Source organism: Triticum urartu, chromosome 2 (genome assembly GCF_003073215.2).
Source record: "Triticum urartu cultivar G1812 chromosome 2, Tu2.1, whole genome shotgun sequence".
Lineage (NCBI taxonomy): Eukaryota > Viridiplantae > Streptophyta > Magnoliopsida > Poales > Poaceae > Triticum > Triticum urartu.
This window is the reverse complement of record NC_053023.1, coordinates 165,277,135-165,296,125: the sequence shown is the minus strand read 5'-3', so window position 1 is coordinate 165,296,125 and position 18,991 is coordinate 165,277,135.

The window sequence follows — 18,991 nt, the reverse complement described above, 5'->3', positions numbered from 1 at the left end:
GTAGGTGTAGTAGGTTGAGGGGCAACTCTTTGCTCTTCCGGTTGGGGTGAAGATACCCCTAACAAACCCCTCAAAGGATTACGTTCCATAGTAACAAGTGAGAGTAAATTTCAGCACACTATATAAATGTTTCCTTACCAAATTCTACTTACCAAGGCGCTCCACTCCCCGGCAATGGCGCCAGAAAAGAGTCTTGATGACCTACAAGTATAGGGGATCTATCATAGTCCTTTCGATAAGTAAGAGTGTCAAACCCAACGAGGAGCAGAAGGAAATGACAAGCAGTTTTCAATAAGGTATTCTCTGCAAGCACTGAAATTATCGGCAACAAATAGTTGTGTGATAAGATAATTCGTAACAGGTAACAAGAAACAAAAGTAACTAAGGTGCAGCAAGGTGGCCCAACCTTTTTGTAGCAAAGGACAGGCCTGGACGAACTCTTATATAAAGCAAGTGCTCCCGAGGACACATGGGAATTACTGTCAAGCTAGTGTTCATCATGCTCATATGATTCACGTTCGTTACTTTGATAATTCGTTATGTGGGTGGACCGGTGCTTGGGTGCTGTCCTTTCTTGGACTAGCCTCCCACTTATGATTAACCCCTCTCGCAAGCATCCGCAACTATGAAAGAAGAATTAAAATAAATCTAACCATAGCATGAAACATATGGATCCAAATCAGCCCCCTTACGAAGCAACGCATAAACTAGGGTTTAAGCTTTTGTCACTCTAGCAACCCATCATCTACTTATTACTTCCCAATGCCTCCCCCTAGGCACAAATCATGGTGAAGTGTCATCTAGTCGACGTTCACATAACCCCACTACAGGAGAGACAACATACATCTCATCAAAATATCAAACGATTACCAAATTCACATGATTACTTATAACAAGACTTCTCCCATGTCCTCAGGAACAAATGTAACTACTCACAAAGCATATTCATGTTCATAATGAGAGGAGTATAAATTATCATTAAGGATCTGAACATATGATCCTCCACCGAATAAACCAACTAGCATCAACTACAAGGAGTAATCAACACTACTAGCAACCCACAGGTACTAATCTGAGGTTTTGAGACAAAGATCGGACACAAGAGATGAACTAGGGTTCGAGAGGAGATGGTGCTGGTGAAGATGTTGATGGAGATTGACCCCCTCTCAATGAGAGGATCGTTGGTGATGACGATGGCGATGATTTCCCCCTCTGGGAGGGAAGTTTCCCCACTAGAACAGCTCAGCCGAAGCCCTAGATTGGTTCTGCCCAAGTTCCACCTCGAGACAACGGCGCTTCGTCCCGAAAGCTTCCTCCTGATTTTTATCAAGGTAAAAACCCTTCATATAGCAAAAGATGGGCACCGTGGGCCTGCCAGGTGGACGGCAAGGCAGGGGGCGCACCCCCTGATGAAGCTATGTACCTAGGGTAGGGTCATGGACCTGTCCGACATACCCTCCCCAAGGACATCTCTACAAAGAATCAGAAGCAGTCGAAGAGAAACCATCGTCCACTCGACCATGAAGATTCGCTCACTCGACCACCTTGACGACACTCGACCACCAGAAGATGAGAAACTCTCCACTCTGCAACGGTCAAGACTTAAACCATAGCTTTATGGGCATTTATAACACTTTATTGCAGGCACTACCAGTAACGCCCCTCCTTTATGAACATTGAAGCATGTGGGAGGGGAGGTGGGGTCCTGGCGCACTCTATATAAGCCACCCTCCTCCTCTGGGAGAAGGGTTCGCACTTTTGTAAACACACACTCATATAATCCAGTCGACCGCCTCAGGGCACCGAGATGTAGGGCTGTTACTTCCTCTGAGAAGGGCCTGAACTCGTAAAACTCGTGCGTACAACTACTCCATAGCTAGGATCTTGCCTCCTCATACTTACCCCCCATTCTACTGTCAGTCTTAGATCCACGACAGTTGGCGCCCACCGTGGGGCAGGTGTCTTAGCGACTTATTGGAGAACTTGCAATTTTTCCGATCCCCTTCATCATGGTTTCAGGCGGAGGTTTGGCTGAGGGCCGCGAGATCCGTCTCGACGCGCTCGTGTTTGTCGCCGACGACTCCGCTTGGCTCCAGGAGGCACCACTCGACGCCGACGCGTTCCCCACCTGTGGGGTAGTGCACTTTCGTGCGTGCGTCCGCGGCGTCCTCCTGTGGCAACCGTCGACCCAGTACCAGTCGACTCCAGCAGCTTTCCCCCTCCCTGCGACCTGCCGGAGCAAGCGCACCGGTCGGTCGAGGCTTCAGCGGTGGGTGAAGCATGCGGTGGCCCGCCAATGGGCCACCCCTAATGTCGCAGAGATCGAGCCCAACGAATCTCTCTATGGCCTGTTCGATCTGTCGACTGGCTCCGTAGAGACCGCATCCGAGTGCGGCAGCAGTGACTCGGCGGCGGAAGTCCTGATGGTCAATGGACCACGCAGTCCTCCTGGCTTCAATCGTGAAGACGGAGGTGATGGGAACGGTGATCCGTCGCGCGTTCACGAGGAGTACCGCCCCGAACCTCTCTCCTCACAGCAGAGGGAAGAACTTCATCGCCGGAACATGGATGCCCTGCACACTCCTATAGTTGGAGAAACCCCCGAGGCCCAGGCCTTGGAGCAGGCGCGCTTGGCCAATCTGGCTGAGCGCACTCAACTAGAGAACCTCCAGCACGCACTCGACGATCGCGCTCGACAACGTGCTCCTGAATCCAGTCGACGCCACCTGTTTCCACCTCCAACTCAGGCATACCGAACCCCGATCCAGAATCTAGTTGCTGCTGCCCGGATAGTGGAGTCGATCCAACCCTCCCAGTCAAAAGCTAGTCGAGGTCTGGTGCAGATCCGAGCCTTGCTTCGGGCGGCGGGAGAGCAGAATAGAGTTGTATCTCAGTCACGGGATATGATCCACAGCAGATCCGTGATGGCAGACACAGTTCAGTCGGCCAATAGCCCAAGATCGCCTCCGAGGCGTGAGGGACGTGGGGATCGACGAGATCAGTACAGAAACCGAGAGCAGTATGATCGTCGAGTCGATCGTGATGATCGCCGTCGAGTGCCCACGCGCTCCCTCGAGGAGTGGGTCGTACGTGCCTCGGCAGCATGAAGACAGACGTCCTCACAGTGTTGGGCGAGGTATTCCAATCGACCCCAGGGAGCCAGGCTTTGATGCGAGATCTATTCTTGTGCAGGGCTTGGTCGACAGAAACAGAGGTCACCGGGAGGGCCATGATGGAGGTCCACAAACCAGCAACAGGGTGCATGTCTCTGGTCCAGAGTGCTTCAGTAGAGCTATCAGAGCTACGGTGATTCCCCCCAACTTCAGGTTGGCGTCTGGAGTTAGTAAGTTCACCGGGGAGTCCAAGCCTGACACTTGGCTTCAAGACTACCGAGTGGCTGTCCAGATTAGTGGCGGTAATGATGAAGTGGCCATGAAACACCTTCCTCTGATGTTAGAGGGCTCGGCTAGAGCGTGGCTGAATCATTTAGCACCTGGCAGCATCTATACTTGGGAAGATCTCGCCCAAGTGTTTGTCAGAACATTCGAGGGCATGTGCAAACGGCCGGCAGGTTTGACAGAGTTGCAGTGTTGTGTTCAGAAACCGAATGAAACTTTGAGGGATTATATCCAGAGATGGATCACCCTGCACCACACAGTAGAAGATGTGTCAGATCATCGGGCAATTTGTTCCTTTAAGGAAGGCGTCAGGTATCGAGAGTTGAATATGAAATTCGTCCGGACAGGGAATATGACTCTGGCTCGGATGATGGAAATTGCCACCAAGTATGCCAATGGTGAAGAAGAAGAGTGGCTCCGGAGCGGCAAGCTCAAAGCAGTCGCCCACGAAGCCGGAGGAGGAAACTCTGGTCGGAAACAGAAGCGCAAGGCTGAGCCAGCTGCTCCGGGTGAAGCCTTGGCTGTGGTTCAAGGAAAGTTCAAGGGGAAGCCCAAAGGGCCGTGGAACCCCAAGAAAGTAAAAGATCAAGATGGAAATGCCGTGTTGGATCTGCCGTGCCATATCCACACCAAAAAAGATGAAGAAGGTAATTTCATTTACCCGAAGCACACCACTCGGCAGTGTCGGCTCCTAATCCAGCAGTTCCGAGAGAAACAACCCAAGGAAAAAGAGAAGGAGACAGGCAAGGCTGAGGATGAGGAAGAAGATGACGATGGTTACCCCCACGTGAGTTCTACTCTGATGATTTTTGCTGATGTCGAGAGCAAAAGTCGATTGAAAGTTATCAACAGGGAAGTGAACATGGTCGTTCCGGCGACACCCAGTTACTTGAAGTGGTCACAGACTGCCATTACATTCGACCAGTCTGATCATCCAGCGCACATCGACACCCCTGGGAGGCAAGCACTGGTGGTCGACCCGGTGGTCGAACGCACTCGACTGACAAAGGTCCTGATGGACGGTGGCAGTGGTCTGAACATACTTTATGCAGAAACATTGAAAGGAATGGGCATTCTGATGTCCAGGCTCAGTGAAAGCCATATGAGTTTCCATTGGGTCATTCCAGGCAAGAAGGCCGCATCCCTCGGTCAGATTGCACTTGACGTGGTTTTCGGTGATTCCAAAAATTACCGTAAAGAAAAGTTGATGTTTGAAGTTGTGGATTTCCAGAGTGCTTATCATGCAATTCTAGGCAGGCCAACTTATGCACGATTTATGGCTCAACCATGTTACGTCTACCTCAAACTGAAGATGCCAGGTCCCAGAGGAGTGATTACTATCTCTGGTAATCGGAAGAAGGCAGAAGAGTGCTTCCAGAAGGGCTCAAAGATCGCCGATGCCCAGATGGCCGTAGTAGAATTGCAAGAATACCAGAAAAATGCAGATCCGAGTGACTTGCTGCGAGCCAAGAAGCCAGCCACAGATTCAGCATTCCAGTCTTCTGGTGAAACGAAGTCGATTCATATTCACCCGACAGATCCCAGTGCTGCTCCGACTCACATTTCAACATCACTCGACTCCAAATAGGAAGAAGCGCTCATCCAGTTCCTCCGTGAGAACTCGGACATCTTTGCATGGAAGCCTTCTGACATGCCGGGTGTTCCCAGGGAACTGGATGAGCATCGTTTGGGAGTCGACCCGAAGGTGAAACCAGTCAACGAACATCTTCGACGGTCTGCCGTCCAGAAAAGAAAGGCAATCGGGGAAGAGGTGGCTCGGCTTTTGGAAGCTGAGTTTATCCGAGAGATTTACCACTCCGAGTGGTTAGCCAATGTTGTCATGGTCCCAAAGAAAGACGACTCACTTTGCATGTGCATCGATTTCAAGCATATCAATCGGGCCTGCCCGAAAGATCACTTTCCTCTCCCTCGCATCGACCAAATAGTCGACTCGACTGGAGGGTGCGAGCATTTGTCCTTTTTGGACGCCTACTCCGGGTACCACCAGATCCGTCTGTATGGACCCGACGAAATAAAGACAGCGTTCATCACCCCGTTTGGGTGCTTCTATTACATCACAATGCCATTTGGTTTGAAAAACGCCGGAGCCACATTCATGCGGATGATCCAGAAGTGCCTGCTCACTCAGATCAGTCAGAATGTGGAAGCATACATGGATGACATTGTGGTCAAGTCATGTAAAGGTTCCGACCTACTGACTGACCTTGCTGAAACCTTTGCCAACCTCAGAAGGTATGATATCAAGCTCAATCCATCAAAGTGCACGTTTGGAGTTCCAAGCGGAAAGTTACTCGGTTTTCTTGTTTCCGAACGAGGAATCGATGCTAACCCAGAGAAAGTAGGCGCTATACTCTGAATGAAGCGCCCTGTGCGTGTGCACGATGTCCAGAAGCTTACTGGTTGCTTGGCCGCCCTAAGTCGATTCATTTCTCGCCTCGGTGAAAAGGCGCTGCCTCTTTACCGACTGATGAAGAAATCAGACAAGTTCGAGTGGATCCCAGAAGCTGATGCAGCATTTCCAGAGCTAAAAGCCCTGCTTTCCACCCAGCCGGTGCTTGCTGCTCCAATCAGCAAAGAGCCTCTACTGCTTTATATAGCAGCCACTGGACAAGTCGTCAGTATAGTACTTACGGTCGAGCAGGGAGAAGAAGGAAAAGCTTATAAGGTTCAACGCCCAGTTTATTATATTTCTGAAGTCCTGACCCCATCAAAGCAAAGATATCCTCATTATCAGAAGCTTGTCTATGGGATTTACATGACCACGAAGAAGGTTGCACACTATTTCTCAGATCACTCTGTTACAGTCGTCAGCGACGCTCCATTGTCAGAGATTCTGCACAACAGAGATGCAACTGGTCGAGTAGCCAAATGGGCGATTGAACTCCTTCCCCTGGATATCAAGTTTGAGGCAAAGAAAGCTATCAAGTCCCAAGCAATAGCAGATTTCCTCGCTGAGTGGATCGAACAGCAACTGCCGACTCAAGTTCTCTCTGAACACTGGACCATGTTCTTTGACGGATCCAAGATGCTGAACGGTTCTGGTGCTGGAGTAGTTCTGGTATCCCCCCGAGGAGACAGGCTCAGATATGTCCTCCAGATTCACTTTGATTCCTCCAACAATGAAGCAGAATATGAAGCACTCATGTATGGGTTGCGCATGGCCATTTCACTCGGCGTCCGTCACCTCATGGTCTATGGCCACTCAGATTTGGTAGTTAATCAAGTGATGAAGGAGTGGGACGTCAGAAGCCCAGCCATGACTGGTTACTGCAACGCAGTGAGAAAGCTCGAGAAGAAGTTTGAGGGATTAGAACTCCACCACATACCCCGACTGAAAAATCAAGCAGCCGACGATTTGGCAAAGATAGGTTCCAAGAGAGAAGCCATTCCCAGCAATGTATTTTTGGAGCATATCCACTCGCCGACAGTTCAGGAAGATCCTTTTACTGAAGAGCCCCCGCAACCTAAGAGCGCCACATATCCGACTGAAGTCGAGGTCCCAGCCGTGGTCGACCTGATCATGGAGGTTATGGCCATTACTCCCGACTGGACGGTGCCCTACATTGCGTACATCCTCAGGAAAGAACTCCCAGAGGATGAAGAAGAGGCTCGACAGATCATTCGTCGATCCAAGGCCTTTACTGTGATAAGAGGGCAGCTGTTCAGGGAAAGCGTGACTGGAGTCGGTCAGAAATGCATAACACCAGAAGAAGGTCGAATGATCCTCAATGACATCCACTCGGGGACCTGTGGTCATCATGCGTCGTCTCGGGCCATCGTGGCTAAAGCATACCGAGCTGGATTCTATTGGCCACGAGCAAATGAAATGGTGAAAGATATAGTCGACAGATGTGAAGGCTGCCAGTTTTACTCCGACATGTCCCACAAACCAGCGTATGCTCTGAAGACCATCCCCCTCATCTGGCCCTTTGCTGTTTGGGAATTGGATATGGTTGGACCACTAAACTGGCAGGAGCGGCTTCACTCATGTACTCGTTGCAGTCGACAAGTTTACCAAATGGATCGAAGCTAAACCTATCAAGAACCTTGATGCTAGCACCGCTGTCAGTTTTATCAGAGAATTGACGTTCAGATATGGAGTCCCACACAGCATCATCACGGACAACGGGTCAAACTTCGACTCTGATGAATTCAGAGATTTCTGCACCTCTCAGGGCACTCGAGTCGACTATGCTTCGGTCGCTCACCCGCAGTCAAACGGACAAGCAGAAAGAGCCAATGGCCTAATTCTCAAAGGATTGAAACCCCGACTAATGCGTGATCTCAAACACGCAGCAGGCGCTTGGGTTGATGAACTTCTGTCAGTTCTGTGGGGCTTGAGGACAACTCCTAATCGGTCGACCAGACGAACTCCTTTCTTTTTGGTTTATGGAGCCGAAGCAGTTTTTCCAAGTGACCTGCTCCACAACACACCCCGAGTCGAGCTCTTCTTCGAAGAGGAAGCAGAGCATGCCCGGCAAGATTCAGTCGATCTCTTGGAGGAGGAAAGAGAGATGGCCTTGATCCGGTCGACCATCTACCAGCAAGACTTGCGTCGATTCCACGCCAGAAATGTGAGGGGTCGAGCCTTTCAAGAAGGAGACCTAGTTCTTCGAGTGGATCAACAGAAACCACACAAGCTTTCCCCGACTTGGGAGGGCCCCTTCATCATCACCAAAGTTCTCCACAACGGAGCATACCATCTTTATAGTATTGAGCATCAGAAAGACGAGCCACGGGCTTGGAACGCGGAGCTGCTCCGCCCCTTTTATACTTAAGCACTCGTTCGAATAAAATGTAATGAGAAACACCTTTTGTAATTTTTTTATCAAAGACAAGAGCTTACGGTTCTCTCATTCGATTGTGTTGTTCTTATTTACTTCTGAAATCCCCCAGTGGGTGGGCTTAGTCGCGAATCCGTTTCACCTAAGTTCGAAAAAATCCTACCGAGTGGAGAGCAATCCTCCCACTCGGGGGCTTAGCTGCAGTCCAGCACTCGCCTAAGTTCTCTCAGTAGGAGACTTAGCTGCAGTTCGGTACTCGCCTAATTTTGAAAAGATCCTACCGAGTGGACAGCAATCCTCCCACTCGGGGGCTTAGCTGCAGTCCAACACTCGCCTAAGTTCTCTCACTAGGAGGCTTAGCTGCAGTCTGGTACTAGCCTAAGTTTGAAAAAATCCTGCCGAGTGGAGAGCAACCCTCCCACTCAGGGGTGTAGCTGTAGTCCAGCACTCGCCTAAGTTCTCTCACTAGGAGGCTTAGCTGCAGTCCGGTACTAGCCTAAGTTTGAAAAAATCCTACCGAGTGGAGAGCAACCCTCCCACTCGGGGGCTTAGCTGCAGTCCAGCACTCGCCTAAGTTCTCTCACTAGGAGGCTTAGCTGCAGTCCATCACTCGCCTAAGTTTGAAACAATCCTACCGAGTGGAGAGCGACCCTCCCACTCGGGGGCTTAGCTGCAGTCCAGCACTCGCCTAAGTCCTCCCACTAGGAGACTTAGCTGTAGTCCAGTACTCGCCTAAGTTTGAAAAAATCCTACCGAGTGGAGAGCGACCTTCCCACTCGGGGGCTTAGCTGCAGTCCAGCACTTGCCTAAGTCCTCCCACTAGGAGACTTAGCTGCAGTCCAGTACTCGCCTAAGTTTGAAAAAATCCTACCGAGTGGAGAGCAACCCTCCCACTCGGGGGCTTAGCTGCGGTCCAGCACTCGCCTAAGTTCTCTCACTAGGAGACTTAGCTGCAGTCCAGTACTCGCCTAAGTTTGAAACATATCCCTATCCGCAAGGATGACGAGGTGCAGGTCGACTGCAACCTTCTCCCTCGGAGCTGTGGCACAAATACAACGTCCGGTCCATCCCTATCCGCAAGGATGACGAGGTGCAGGTCGACTGCAACCTTCTCCTTCGGAGCTGCGGCACAAGTACAATGTCCGGTCCATCCCTACCCGCAAGGACGACGGGGTGCAGGTCGACTGCAACCTTCTCCTTCGGAGCTGCGGCACAAATACAACGTCCGGTCCATCCCTATCCGCAAGGATGACGAGGTGCAGGTCGACTGCAACCTTCTCCCTCGGAGCTGCGGCACAAGTACAACGTCCGGTCCATCCCTACCCGCAAGGACGACGAGGTGCAGGTCGACTGCAACCTTCTCCTTCGGAGCTGCGGCACAAATACAATGTCCGGTCCATCCCTATCCGCAAGGACGACGAGGTGCAGGTCGACTGCAACCTTCTCCTTTGGAGCTGCTACGTCTCCGGCACAAAGACTATTCAAAGCAGTGTGTAAAGTCCATTCGAGGACAAACACAAGCACAGTCAGAAATAAACCAAATTCAGATAAATCCTAAAGATTTCGAGCAGTAAATCAAAAGTACTCGGGCATCAAGCTCGATGGAATTCAACGGTTACAACAATCACTCGGCATTCCGAGGCAAATTTAAAGCGTATTCAGGTTTCATGAGTCTGTTCACTCGGCCGGAGGAGGACTGGCAGGCTCCACGAATGAGTCCAGGTCGATCCCATCAGCAATCCGAGTGGCGGCAGCGATGAAAGTCTCCATGAAGGATTGGAAGTCGTGCTTTTTGGTGTTAGCGACTTTGATCGCAGCCAGCTTATCTTCATGCGCCTCCTTGCAATGGACTCGCACCAAGGACAGCGCAAAGTCAGCACCGCGGCAGAGGATTTCTTCCATTCTTGCACTCGGTCAGGGATCTCGTTCAGTCGAGTCATCAGGGATTCCAGGTCATTCTGAAGCGTCGCCCCGGCCAAAGCGATGAGTCGATTCGGAGACAACCTCCTTCAGGCGCACGAGGTAGCTTGTGGCGCTGGCGATACGGGACTCCAGTCGGAGCACGTTCATCGCAGTTTCGTCGCAGACTGGAGAAGCGATAGGGTCCAGACCCGTCTCGACCCTTCCAGTTTCTTCGTTGAAGTCTTGGCAGAGTTCTGCAGCCAAAAGTAGTCAATCAACCGAGCAAGATCCGATCGCAAGCATCAACACAGTCGGATTAAAGGAAATACCTTCCAGCGCGAGATAAAGCTTCTTGGCGAGAGTCCTCAGATAAGCTTCTGTGTCATTCCTCTTGCGGATTGCAGACTCCAACTTTTCATTCAGGACAACCTTGTCCTTCTTCAGACTGGTCACTTCGCGGTTAGCTTCATTAAGACAAGATTTCAGTTTGTTCACCTCTCCTTCAAGCGTTCCGATTGAAGCAAGCTTCTTGTCTGCGAGAGCGGTTTTGTCTTGGGCTGCTTTTTGCGCGGCGGCGAGGTCCGAGTCCTTCTTCTCCAGAGCCAACTTCATTTTCTCTGCAAAAGAAAGCAATCGATCAAAGAAGAGATCAAAGAGATATATTGAAGTCAGTCGACAATCAGTTACCTTCCATACAGCGGCCTCGTCTTGAGCTTTTTTCAGATTTTGCTGAGCCAATTCCAAGTCTAAGTTGAGTTGCCTCTGCTTCTCCTCGAGTTCAGCAAACTTGGAAATAAGAGTACAAGACTTCTGCAGAAGGCAAAAACAGATCAATCGATAGGATCAAAGGTGGTTCACTTCCGAGTGAATAAAACCTAAAGAAGTCCAATTAGACCCCAGCCGACTGCACACAGTCGACTGCGGTCTCAGGGGCTACACCCAGCGGGTGCACTTGCGTGCCCCCGCTGACTAAGACTCAACTCGTCCGGTCCGCCTGGACCAGGTTAAAAAAAGGCAGCAAGCTATTCAGACCCCAGTCGACTGCCAGCAGTCGACCGCGGTCTCGGGGACTACACCCAGTGGGTGCACTTGGCGTGCCCCCACCGGTTCGGATCTTACTCGACCGGCCCGCCGGAGTCGAGTGTAAGGAGTAAAGAAAAGAAAGAAGAACTCAGACCCCAGTCGACTGCCAGCAGTCGACCGTGGTCTCGGGGACTACACCCAGTGGGTGCACTTAGCGTGCCCCCACCGGTTCTGATCCCACTCGCCCAGACCGAGTGGAAGAGCGAAACTACCAAAAACAACAAAACACCCAGTGGGTGCTCTAATTCGACGCAAACAACAGGAGATTGTGCAGAAGAAGATTTTTCGAGAACAAAAACAGTCGGAAAGTCTACTCACCTGGACATTGGCCCGAAGGGCGGCACTGAGCGTCGTAGGCAGCCTGGCTGTTCTCGTGCACTCTTCACCCGCTCCATCATCATATCAGCCTGTCGGATGGCTTCCGCAGCCGCTTCCGACTGGTTGTCTGGGACGGGGTAGCTGGTGAAAAAGTGTGCAGACGACCCAGGTGCGGCTGCTTGGAGCTCCGTGGCGTGGAGTTGGACAGTTGAAGGAACCACAGGTGCAGTCGACGGTGCGGGATGCCCACTCGACAAGGGTGCAGCGAACGTCACAGAGGCCCTGCCCGCGTCTTCAGCTTGACGGACGGGAGGTGTTGTAGTTGGTTCTTGCCGAGCCACCCTGCCAGCTGCTACCTTCTTGCTCTTCCTGGGCTTAGAGCCACATCTTCATCGTCATCTGGAAGATCAATGATGTTGGGTGGAGCTGCAAGGCAGATCATTCGACCCCAAGTGAACCCACGAACGCAGTCGACCAAAGAATCCAGAACAAGATCACAAGAGTTTATACCTGGGTTGGAGGTTACCGCATCTTCCATTTCCTCGTCTCGGTACTGGAAAGAAGAGGTTCCTGACAGTAGCAGCACTGCAAAGACCCGTATTCAATCGGTTACGTCTGGTTAATCGAGTCGACGAAAAAGACAAGTCAGATGGTTACCCGGAGATAGTAGGAACGGTCACTTTGATCCTGGGCAAAGCTTTTGGCAGTTTGGAAGAGGTGGCTTTCGGCGCTGGAGGCGGCGCAACTTTGGACTGCTTTGGAGCCTTTTCAGTCGGTTCGGGGAAGACGTCCTAGGACGCTTCGAAGACTGACCAGTCGGCGCGGCCACTAAGTCCGGAGCACTCGCCGGGTCGTGGGCTTGTTTGGATCTCCTCTCCCTGCGAGGAGGCGAGTCGACTTCTTCGTCACCAGTCGATTCGTCGCTCTCCTCGTCTTCCTCGGCCCGAATGCTCCTCGCCGCTCTCGCCACCGCTCCCTTCTTCCTCAGCCTCTTGGTCCTGCACTCCGTTGGGCATTGAGTACATTCGATGAGGGCCTGAAAGGACAATCAAAGGAAATTCAATCGACCATAAACAAGATGTCACTCGGTGAATCGAAAAGATACTCGATAAGACAGAATTATACTTGCTCCGGCTGGTGCGAGTTGTCGAATGAAATCACCCTCCTAGACCCCCGAGGGTTGTCTTTGTTGCTGGTAATCCCCATCAACCACTTCTCCAAGGTGTCCTCGCTGACGTCCTCCGGGTGGATCCGAGTGGAATCCTCGAGCCTAGAATACATCCACATCGGATGATCGCACGCCTGAAGAGGTTGGATGCGTCGACCGAGAAAGACCTCTAGCAGGTCCATCCCGGTCACCCCATCGCGGACAAGCTGGACGACCCGCTCGACCAGCACCTTGACCTGCGCCTTCTCTTCTGGAACCACCTTCAGGGGGGCGGGCTTCTCCACTCAAGCCAAAGAAAAAGGAGGAAGTCCAGTCGACTGGCTGGGGGTCGGCTGATCCTTGCAGTAGAACCAAGTCGACTGCCAGCCCCGGACCGAGTCGGGAAGGATCATGGCTGGGAAAGTACTCTTGCTCCTCATCTGGATCCCCAGACCCCCGCACTTCTGGATCACTTGTGTCCTCTCGTCACTCAACTTGGCCTTTTTGATCGACTGGGATCGGCAGGTGAAGATGTGTTTGAAAAGGCCCCAGTGCGGTCGACAACCCAAGAAGTTTTCGTACATCGACACAAAAGCGGCCAGATATACAATAGTGTTTGGGGTGAAATGGTGGAGTTGAGCCCCAAAGAAGTTCAAAAAACCCGGAAGAAAGGATGGGGGCAGTGAGAATCCGTGATCTACGTGAGTGGCGAGGAGAACACACTCACCCTGCCTCGACTGCGGCTCGGTTTCATCCCCCAGGAGCCGTGCTGACTTGTGGGGGATCATCCCCCCTCCACCAGGTCGTCGAGGTCGTCATGGGTGATTGTCGAGCGGATCCAGTCGCCCTGGATCCAGCCCGCCGGCAGGCCGGATCTCGATGAGGATCCGCCCCGGCTGGTCCGCTTGCCCCTTCGCCTTCGCTGTCGGCCTTCTTCACGCGTTCCAGCGCCACCGTCCTCTCCTTCCCCATGGCGGTGGGTCGAGCTCGAGTAAAGGCCCGGCGATGAGGGCGGAAGCGAGCGTGGTGGAGAGATTGAGAGAAGAAGAGAGAATGGGAGCGCACAGGGCAGAGGCCTGGTCCGAGGCCTTTTATAAGGTCATCATCCGAGTGACTGACGGGTGGACCCAGGCGATCTAAACAAATCCCGCAACAGTCGCGCGTGCAATACATGGCGAAAAAGGTGGCGTGGGGATCGAGGAGACTTGCCTAATCCGTCCCGATAACCTTGTTTCCGTTTGCCTGGCACGCTTCCCATAATTCGAATCCCGCGAGATCCGCGGAGAGCAGAACAACCTATCAGACGGAAGACAAACATCCTCTGCATCATCATTCGGAATTCTACTGTGAAAATTCACTCGACAAAAACCAAGAATGGACCACGGCGACTGACAAAGGAGTCAACGTCATCACCTCAACTCATTGTTCCAGAACAGGATATACTCGTAACACAAAGAATGGGTCGGAAGTGTTCCCAACTCCTTCCCCACTCAAACCCTGATCCATTCGGGGGCTAATGATGAAGCTATGTACCTAGGGTAGGGTCATGGACCTGTCCGACATACCCTCCCCAAGGACATCTCTGCAAAGAATCAGAAGCAGTCAAAGAGAAACCATCGTCCACTCGACCATGAAGATGCGCTCACTCGACCACCTTGAAGATACTCGACCACCAGAAGATGAGAAACTCTCCACTCTGCAATGGTCAAGACTTAAACCATAGCTTTATGGGCATTTATAACACTTTACTGTAGGCGTTACCAGTAACGCCCCTCCTTTATGAACATTGAACCCTGTGTAACGGAGGGGAGCTGGGGTCCTGGCGCACTCTATATAAGCCACCCTCCTCCTCTGGGACAAGGGTTCGCACTTTTGTAAACACACACTCATATAATCTAGTCGACCGCCTCAGGGCACCGAGACGTAGGGTTGTTACTTCCTCCGAGAAGGGCCTGAACTCGTAAAACTCGTGCGTACAACTCCTCCATAGCTAGGATCTTGCCTCCTCATACTTACCCCCCATTCTACTGTCAGTCTTAGATCCACGACACCCCCCACCCTTGTGGAAGCCTGGTGGGTCCCCTCGGGTGCTTTCTTCGCCCAATATTTTTTATATATTCCAAAATAATTCTTCGTGAAGTTTCAGGACTTTTGGAGTTTTGCAGAATAGGTCTCTCAGATTTGCTCCTTTTCCCAGTCCAGAATTCCATTTGTCGGCATTCTCCCTCTTCATGTAAGCCTTGTGAAATAAGAGAGAAAAGGAAAAAGTATTGTAATATAATGTGTAATAGCAGCCCATAATGCAATAAATATAAATATAAAAGCATGATGCAAAATAGACGTATCATTGACCTCACCATCAAGATGGTAGGAGCAGATTTCCTCTGCCGCCGCATTGCCCCCCTTCAGGACAAGGGAAGGCCAGCTTGGGATTACAAGAACACAGCTGATATCATGCGCGTGACCACTGGGCTTGGCACCAACTTGACGATGATGCAACATAGAGTCCTCTACCACCAGCTCTTCTATACCACCGGCAAGTTCAAGCTGCCGACGAACGTAGTGCATTTGTGCAACAATTCCACCAAGGATGCAATTATTGCGATGATGTCTAACTACAATGCCCATAGCATCAATGGTTGGCAAGAACCACCCGAAGACGCGGTTAGGAAATGGTTTGACACCCTGGTGGAGAAAACCTTCAGGGAGGAGACGGACCTTATCCACAACACCACCAACGAAGAGCCGGCACATAACGCCGGCAAGGCGGCAGAAGCAAGAATGGCCGGAGGCGGCGGTGAACTTGATATCATGGCAGCCGGTGTATAAGAAGAATCTGATGGTGGAATAATATATGAGTCACCGAAAAATCTTGCCGGGGGACGAGGCGAAGAAAATGTTGAGGGGCAAATTCACAGGGAGCCCCCTGTTTCCCCTGCCCTGGCAAGGAAACCTCGCACCCTCCGGAAAGTTGTCTCTGGAGATATAGTCCATCCTCCACCTTCAGGTGACGAAGTGTTTGACAAGGGAACGGTCGTCAAGTCCACTTGGCAGCAAGGATCTCAACGCCAAACTCCTCAACAGCAGCAAATGCGACGCGCCTCTTTGAGGCAACCAACCACATCGGCTATTGGAGTAGTCGGGTCCTCTCGACCTTCTACACATACGCCAACCAAGCGAGAAATGACTCCCACACCGCCTCCTGCCTCTAGCACTGGACCCGAGGGCGAATACGACCTCTCTATCCTTAGAGACAAGGAGGAGGACAAAGAGTATCTGCCAACTGCTTCTATCAGTTCTTGATACATTGTTTTTGTTAATCTGATTTGTCCTACTTCGCTCCAGTTTGATAATGACGGTCTAACCTTGGCACAAAGGATGGCAAAGAAGGTGAGGACCAAAGTAGGGATGGGCCAACGACAAGCACAGCATCTGATGCAAACGTGGTGATCATCATCCCCCAACGCAGCCCCTAGCGTGAGTCCACTATCTCCTTTCCTTTAGAGAGCATTGGCGTTGAGGTTGTCATTGCTGACATCATCGAGGAAGCAGGAGATGGGAACCACAAAGAAGAAGAATGCCCAGAGACAGATCTTGTTGTGATGCCTCCATCGATCACTGTAGTGGAGCCAAACTCTCCAGCAGGCGCCTCCCTCTCTCGCATAGGAAGGCACGCCCAGCGGCCCTCTCAGGCTGGGCTCGGGGGCTCTCCTCCGGAGGGCCTCTGACCTAGCCAACGTCACGAGGGAGGCGCTCGGGCACCATGTGGAGGCGTGCTTTAGCACATGCTACTTCCAGGAAGGCACAAGGCACGGGGAGCCAGGTGCTCAGGAGTTCATCACCAAGGCAACCGAGTAACTTAAAGAGACGAGAGCTATGCGCGGCGACCGCTGCCCACCATCCGGCGCGGCTCCTTGTCCCGGCGAGGATAGCGAGCTGTGTGTCTACATCAACATCCCAGGGCTCAACAGGGCCGCATCTGAGGAGCGCTTCTGGCCATCACGGGTTGGCCGGTGCGAAGGCCCTCCTCACAGCTACGTTCACATGCCTTTTGACTTGCTGAGCAGGGCTGTCGGGCATCAGCATCACAAGTTGAGCATCATGGCTGCTTAGGAGGCAAGGCTCTAGGCGATCCTGACGGAGATGACGACGGATCCTCGTGAGCTCCCTGGGTCTCTAGGGCCTCCCGAGGTTCAGGGCATGGGCGGCTCATGATGGCTACTACACAACCTTCTTCTTGTAGACGTTGTTGGGCCTCCAAGTGCAGAGGTTTGTAGGACAGTAGCAAATTTCCCTCAAGTGGATGACCTAAGGTTTATCAATCCGTAGGAGGCGTAGGATGAAGATGGTCTCTCTCAAGAAACCCTGCAACCAAATAACAAAGAGTCTCTTGTTTCCCCAACACACCCAATACAATGGTAAATTGTATAGGTGCACTAGTTCGGCAAAGAGATGGTGATACAAGTGGTATATGGATGGTAGATAAAGGTTTTTGTAATCTGAAAATATAAAAACAGCACAGTAACTAATGATAAAACTGAGCACAAACGGTATTGCAATGCGTTGAAACAAGGCCTAGGGTTCATAGTTCCATTAGTGTAAGTCCTCTCAACAATAATATCATAATTGGATCACATAACTATCCCTCAACATGCAACAAAGAGTCACTCTAAAGTCACTAATAGCGGAGAACGAACAAAGAGATTATGGTAGGGTACGAAACCACCTCAAAGTTATTCTTTCCAATCAATCCGTTGGGCTATTCCTATAAGTGTCACAAACAGCCCTAGAGTCCGTACTAGAATAACACCTTAAGACACAAATCAACCAAAACCCTAATGTCACCTAGATACTCCAATGTCACCTCAAGTATCCGTGGGTATGATTATACAATATGCATCACACAATCTCATATCCATCTATTCAACCAACACATAGAACCTCAAAGAGTGCCCCAAAGTTTCTACCGGAGAATCATGACGAAAATGTGTGCCAACCCCTATGCATAGGTTCATGGGCGGAACCCGCATGTTGATCACCAAAACATACATCAAGTGAATCACGTGATATCCCATTGTCACCACAGATACGCACGGCAAGACATACATCAAGTGTTCTGAAATCTTTAAAGACTCAATCCGATAAGATAACTTCAAAGGGGAAACTCAATCCATTACAAGAGAGTAGAGGGGGAGAAGAAACATAAGATCCAACTATAATAGCAAAGCTCGCGGTACATCAAGATCGTATCATCTCAAGAACACGAGAGAGAGAGAGAGAGAGATCAAACACATAGCTACCGGTACATACCCTCAGCCCCGAGGGTGGACTACTCCCTCCTTGTCATGGAGAGCGCCGGGATGATGAAGATGGCCACCGGAGAGGGATTCCCCTCCGGCAGGGTGCCAGAACGGGTCTAGATTGGTTTTCGGTGGCTACGGAGGCTTCTGGCGGCGGAACCCCCGATCTATTGTGTTCTCCGGTCATTTTAGGGTATATGGAGATATATAGGCGGAAGAAGTATGTCAGGGGAACCACGAGGGGCCCACGAGGGTGGAGGGCGCGCCCAGGGGGTGGGCGCGCCCCCCTACCTCATGGCTTCCTCGAAGCTCCCTTGACGTGGACTCCAAGTCTCCCGGGTTTCTTTCCTTCCAAAAATAAGTTCCGTGAAGTTTCAGGTCAATTGGACTCCGTTTGATTTTCCTTTTCCGCGATACTCTAAAACAAGGTAAAAACAGAAACTGACACTGGGCACTCGGTTAATAGGTTAGTCCCAAAAATCATATAAAATAGCATATAAATGCATATAAAACATCCAAGGTTGATAATATAATAGCATGGAACAATCAAAAATTATAGATATGTTGGAGACGTATCAGCATCCCCAAGCTTAATTCCTACTCGTCCTAGAGTAGGTAAATGATAAAAACAGAATTTTTGATGTGGAATATTACCTAACATATTTATCATGTATTTGTCTTTATTGTGGCAAGAATATTCAGATCCATAAGATTCAAGACAAAACTTTAATATTGAAATAAAAACAATAATACTTCAAGCATACTAACTAAGCAATTATGTCTTCTCAAAATATCATGGCTAAAGAAAGCTATCCCTACAAAATCATATAGTCTGGCTATGCTCTATCTTCACCACACAAAGTATTTAAATCATGCACAACCCCAATGACAAGCCAAGCAATTGTTTCATACTTTTGATGTTCTCAAACGTTTTCAATCTTCACGCAATACATGAGCGTGAGCCATGGACATAGCACTATGGGTGGAATAGAATGGTGGTTGTGGAGAATACAAAAAGGAGAAGATAGTCTCACATCA